Raw genomic sequence first — 6,712 nt, forward strand, 5'->3', positions numbered from 1 at the left:
GGCAGCGTGGAGTTCCACGATCTGTCCAAGGGTGAGGAGGGCTGGGGGAGGCTTTGGGGAGGAGGTTTTGTGTACAGGCTGTTTGCTGCTCAGGAAGGGAGAGCCAGGGTGCAGAGCTCCCATGAGCTGCCCCAGCTCACATCAGACACTGAATTTCTCATTCCCATGGTTCTGTCCCTTCCTCAGGGGTTTGGAGCACACGTGTAGGACTTGCTGGCTGTAGCTGCCCTGCACAGCAATGAGAGATCAGCCATCAAGCAGTGATTTAAAAACTGCTAAACTTGGGAGTTAATGCAGCTTCAAGTGCTCCTCTGATGACAGGCCTGCCAAACATCCCAAAAACTTCTGGTCTGTGCTGGGTTGGACATCACATCTGTGACTGTGCAGTACAGCAGAGCCCCAGGAGCACAGCCATGGTGCAGAAAGGCAGCTGTGGAGAATCCCAGGGCTTGGAAAAGCCCTCCCAGACCATGGAGTGCAACCTGTGCCAAACCCCACCTTGTCACCAAGTGCCACCTCCAGGGATGGGCATTCCAAACCTCCCTGGGCAGCCCCTGCCAATACCTGACCACCCTGTCCATGGGGAAATTCTTCCTGATGTCCAACACTATGTAATCATTACTTAATTATTTGGGGTCTTGTAGGAGAAATTGTCACAGACATCTTTGATGAAAAATCCTTCCCTTAGCATTTTTTCCTCCTGAGAAGCTGGGAGGCCTCAGGAACAAAATGCAAACAATGGTTATCTGCTGCTGTGGAATGCAACAGGTGCATCTGGGATTGGTCTCATGGGGTTGTTTCTAATTCATGGCCAATCACAGTCAGCTGGCTCGGACAGAGAGCCTGAGCCACAAACTTTTGCTATCATTCCTTCCTATTCTATTCTTAGCCAGTCTTTTGATGAAACCTTTTCTTCTATTCTTTTAGCATAGTTTTAATGTTATATATATCATAAAATAATAAATCAGCCTTGTGAAACATGGAGTTAGATCCTCATCTCTTCCCTCATCCAAAAACCCCTGTGAACACTGTGACAGAGAACTCTTTCCTTTTCATTTTTAATTGAATGTTTAATTGTGGGGCTGGTGGGCAGGAGGGGCCTGAGGGTGGAGGAAGCTGAGGTGCTCAGGCCTTGGACTGCCCCATCCCTCCTGATCTCCCTGAGAAACAAAACTTGGGGCTAATTCTGCAAGATCTGGACAAGCTGGTGTGGCAGGCAGTGTCCCTGTTTGTGGCAGGGGTTGGGCAGGGTGGTCCCAAAGGTCCCTTCCAGCCCAAACCAGGCTGTGACCCAAGAGCCATCCAGCTCTTGAATGGCTGTGGGTTATCCATGCAAATTTCATAAATGAACCACTGACCTCACAAGATACCCAAACCCACCCCCTTTATTAATTATTCTCCTCCAAAATCACTTATTTGCACAAGGCAGGCTCATTCCTGGCTCCTCCAGAGTGCTCCTGCTGCTGGGGAGGGAGGAATGGCTGTGCTGCTGGCAGCCCAAGTTTTCCAATTGCTGAGCAGTTTTCCCTTATTTGATACATTTTCCCCTTCCTTCAGCCCTAGAGGATCTTTATAAAACAGCTGAACTTTGCTATGGATCTTTATAAAGTGCTGAACTTTGACCAGGGAGGCAGGAGAAGTGTGTGTGTGAAGGCCAGGAGGTGGAAACTCAGTTTTGGGATTAAATGAGGATTCCAAAAAAGAGGAAACGGGGCCAGAATTACCTGGTGAGCAGGGCAGGGTGGGCTGATTCCTCCAGCAAAGCGCAGGCAGGAGCTGGGCTGTGGCATCCCCAGCCCCTCCTGCTGGTGCTGCTGCTGCTCCAGCCTCTCTGTTGTCTTGCACTGAAAATTTGTCACCGAGTCTGCAATGGAAATACTTCTGTAATTGCCAGCATTATATGGATCATTGACCTTCAACAGGGAAGCTGCTGAAGCAACTGTCCATTTATCTGGAAAATTACCACATGGCAAGAGCACACCAGGCTGCTCCCCTCCGGCTCCTCCAGCAAGGGCTTTCAGCTGCTGGACCTCAAACCCTGCCCCTGGCTCCAGCTGCAGCTCTGGGGCTGGGACACAGACCAGGGAAAAGGAAAAAGGGAAAAGGGAAAAGGGCTTTTCCCACTGCAGCACCTTGCTGGGGTTTGGCATCCTCAGAGGGACAGCAAACCCCTGGGTTTGGGTAAATTCCAGGTTGAAAATAGAGATGTGAAAGGTGCAGGTCAAGGAAAGTGTCAGGGATGACAGGCAGCCTGCAGGGCCTGAAATAAAGGATAAATACAGTGATAATATGGGAATAAATGATAAACACAGTGATCATATTGGAATAAAGGGTAAATACTGTGATAATAACTCAATAAATGATAAACACAGTGATAATATTGGAATAAAGGATAAATACAGTGATAATACTGGAATAAAGGATAAATACAGTGATAATAACTCAATAAATGATAAACACAGTGATCATATTGGAATAAAGGGTAAATACTGTGATAATAACTCAAGAAATGATAACTGCAGTGATAATATCTCAGTAAATAATAAACACTGATAATATGGGAATAAATGATAAATACAGTGATAATATTGGAATAAAGGATATATACAGTGATCATAACTCAATAAATGATAAACAGTGATAATATGAGAATAAATGATAATTACAGTGATAGTATCTTTACAAATTATAAATATTGTGATAATACTATTATAAATGACAAATACAGTGATAATATTGGAATAAATGAATACAGTGATATAATCTTAACAAATTATAAATACGGTGATAATATTATTAGAAATGAGCAATAGAGTGATAATATAATAATAAATGGTAAATACAGGGATAATACCGTAATAAATGATAGATACAATGCTGGGGCATTGGAATGTGATTGTCTGTGCCCGTGCTCCAGCCCGGAGCATTCCCAAAGTTGGGCACACCAAATTCCAGCAGCGCTGCTTTGCAGGAGCTGCTGGAGGGTTTGAGGGGGTGAAGGTTCAGCGTTTTTAGAGAATCCCAGCCTGGTTTGGGTTGGAAGTGACCCCAAATCCCACCCAGTGCCACCCCTGTCATGGCAGGGACACCTCCCACTGTTCCAGGCTGCTCCAACCTGGCCTTGGGCACTGCCAGGGATGGGCAGTGCCCATTTTTTCCCGATTTCCCCCAAATTCTGCCTCGTGCAGTCTCAGGAGGAGCTTTGATCACATCCCAGGCTCCACAAGTGAAATTCTCGCGCAGAATTTTCTTCCTTCCCAGCACTTCTGTGGCATTAAAATTCACATTCCAGGCAGAGTGTTTGTGTCAATCCTGTGTGTGCCCAGCCCTGCTTCCATGGAGGGGTGGCTGCTCTGGGGCTCTTGTGTCCAAATGAGTTTTGGGGTGAAAATAAACCTCGTTTATGTTTGTTCAGCACAAGGTGTTTATGGAAATTTATTTAGCTAAACAGCTTCAGGTGAAGCGGGGGAACGAAGCCAAACCTTTCAGCTACAGTTCTGTGCAAAATGACTAAAATAGGATTATTTACTATAAACACACCGTGTTATTTCCTTCCCAAGCGTGGCCGCAGTTTTCAGCTCCGACTTTGCGAGCTGATGTTTATCAGGCAAAACAAAGGATAAAATTAGCTGCTCGTTAAGTTCACTTCCACTTCTCTTATCTCGGAACTCTGCCCGAGGGTTTAAAAAAAGCCAAATAAAAAAGCAGCTCCCCGGAGGCCAAGGCCACGAGCTGTCCTTGCTGGGCTCCCAGGGCACAGCATCCTCCTGCCACTAATCCTGGAACAAATTCCTGATATCAGATATCCCAAACCCGCGCCTCCACGGACCCTTCCCGGAGCATGGCAACGCCTTGAGCTTTATTCAGCGTGTATTAATAATCCATTTAAAAGAAGCATTTCCCATTTTCCTCGAGGCGCTCGCACAGTCCCGGAGCAGTTTTTGTTGGGATTCTCCAGCTGGATTATTCCTTTGCCTTGTCCCATAATTTGCAGCACTCTCCCATGAGTACAGCGCCTCCAAATAAATCCCCCGAATTTATAAATACCAATACTTATCTCCTATGCCAATAAATCTCCAATACCGATAAATACCAATCTTTATCTCCCATACCCCTAAATACCCATATTTATCTCCAATACCAATAAATACCAATATTTATCTCCTATGCCCGTAAATACCAATATTTATCTCCAATACCGATAAGTACCAATATTTATCTCCAATACCTATAAATACCAATATTTATCTCAAATATCGATAAATACCAATATTTATCTCCAATGCCAGTAAATACCCATATTTATCTCCAATACAAATAAATGCCAATATTTATCTCCAATAACAATAAATACCAATATTTATCTCCTATACCCGTAAATACCAATATTTATCTCCAATGCTGATAAATACCAATATTTATCTCCAACACTGATAAATACCAATATTTATCCAATATCACTAAATGCCCATATTTATCTCCAACACCGATAAATACCAATATTTATTGCCAACACCGATAAATACCAATATTTTTCTCCAACACCGATAAATACAAATATTTATCTCCAACACCAATAAATACCAATATTTTTCTCCAATACCAATAAATACCAATGTGTATCTCCCATAAATAATGGTATTTTTACCCCCATCACTGGCGGGGAAGGTGCTGGAGGAATATGGAGCTGGTGGATCAGATCCCTTCCTCACTTCATTTCTTCCTTTCAGAAATTTTTACTGTTTTGTTTGGTTTTCCCTCCCCACACCAAATTTTACCTAGAAATGGAGAAATTTTAGTTAAAACACTTTATTTGAAGATTTCTTCCAGAGCAGGTTGATCCATCTCTTAACCCTGGTGGATGGAGGGGTTGTTTTGGGAGAAGGAGCTGGAGTTTGCCATGTCTGACCCATGAAATTCCAGAGAGAAGAGCACTGAATCTTCTGCCTGGGTATTTTCTCTCTTAATCCCATATTAAACTTTGGGCTCAGTTTCCAGGAGAAGTTCAGCAGTGGACAAAAGAAAATCTATTTTTTAAAAGCTGAATGCTTTTCAAATATAGTTTATAGCTAAAAGTTTTCAACGAGCTCATTCAGGACTTGCATGGAAAGTTTGGAGATTTTAAAGACTGTAATTAATTGTAATTTAATCTGGCCCCTCAGCAAATGCCTTGAAACACATCTCTTATTTATCTTCTAACAATTTATGTTATCCTGGGCTGTGCCAGGATCAGGATTGGAGCAGCCCCATCTGCATCAGGCTCACATCACACTCTGCTGTGGCTTTGGATGCTGCCATAAATCAAAATATTCGTAATTTTGCTATTCTCCTTAGTGCTCTCCTGTGCCTTTTCCAGCTCAGGCTGTGCCTCCACGGTGCTGTTCCATTTATTCCAGAATCCCACGTTGGGGGCAGGACATGGGAAGCCTCAGGAGAGGAATCCAAAGGAATTCCTGTAGGGCAGCAGCACCTGGAATGATCCTGTGGAGGCTGGAACAGGGACCAGCACAGCCAGGGTGAGTTAGAGGTGAAAGGAGGATGTGACAAAGCGTTTGTGTGGGGTTCTGTGCAGCACTGGGAGCAAAAGGAAAGTTCTTAATCACAGGACAGACTTTGGGGTGAGGGTGGTGAAGGGGAGTGAAGTTCCAGGCCAGGCTGGACATTGGGATGAGGGGAAGGTGTCCCTGCCATGGCAGGGGGCACTGGGGGGATTCGGGGTCCCTCCCAGCCAGCCCAGTGAGGGTTCCGTGCTGGGATGGGGGATGGAGCTCCCCTTTGGCTGCAGGGATTCTCCAGGCCATGGGAGAGGGGCCCTGCAGCAAACAGGGCCTGAGCCTGGCTTAGTGGCAAAGCAAAGCAGCTTTTGGGGAAACCTGGGGTTCTCAGAGATGTTCTGGCCATCAGCTGGGCTGGGGCTGGAGCAGGGCACAGGGAGGCTTGGCCAAAACCCTGCAGGGAGCCTGGAGTCCTGCTCTGCTCCCTCCTGTGCCCCAGTGTGGCACCTGCTCCTACCTGGGCTGGCACAGGTGCCCTCAGAGCTCTGCACTGGGCACCTCAGCACCCTGTACCTGGGCTCAGGTACCCTCAGCACCCTGCACTGGGCTGGCACAGGTGCCCTCAGAACTCTGCACTGGGCACCTCAGCACCCTGTACCTGGGCTCAGGTGCCCTCAGCACCCTGCACTGGGCTGGCACAGGTACCCTCAGCACCCTGCACTGGGCACAGCTGCAGCCCCTCTCTTCAGGCAGCCCCAGGACATTTTCCTTGTCCTCAGAGCTGCCCTGGCACTGAGAGCAGGATGGGGCCCCGGGCTGCCTTTGTTGTGTTTTGTTTCCTTTTCTTTTGTTTTGTTTTGTTAGCGAGAGGAGTTTGTGGCAGGCTCCATTTTCACTCCCTAAGCCTCCCTGTGATCTGCCTGGTGCATCTGCTTCCCCTTGATCTGGCTGCCTGACTGACTGACAGCTACTTTGCACCAGCATTATCTGTCAAAACATTACTTAATGGAATCCCTTCTAGAAGGAGTTTTTGTTATTATTGGAAATCAAAATGCGGTGATAATTGAATCCCTTTGTATTCCCTGTGTAACGCAGGGAGTAAGACACATTCACACCTGAGGGGAAAACACATCTGGGTTTCCTCTTTGCCCCAAGTCCGGGAGCTCTCCCTCTGCCTGGCTTTGATTCTGCAGCCTCAGAGGGGGAGGAAATTTGCA

The sequence above is a fragment of the Zonotrichia albicollis genome, chromosome 7, assembly GCF_047830755.1.
Source record: "Zonotrichia albicollis isolate bZonAlb1 chromosome 7, bZonAlb1.hap1, whole genome shotgun sequence".
In the NCBI taxonomy this organism is placed as follows: Eukaryota; Metazoa; Chordata; class Aves; order Passeriformes; family Passerellidae; genus Zonotrichia; species Zonotrichia albicollis.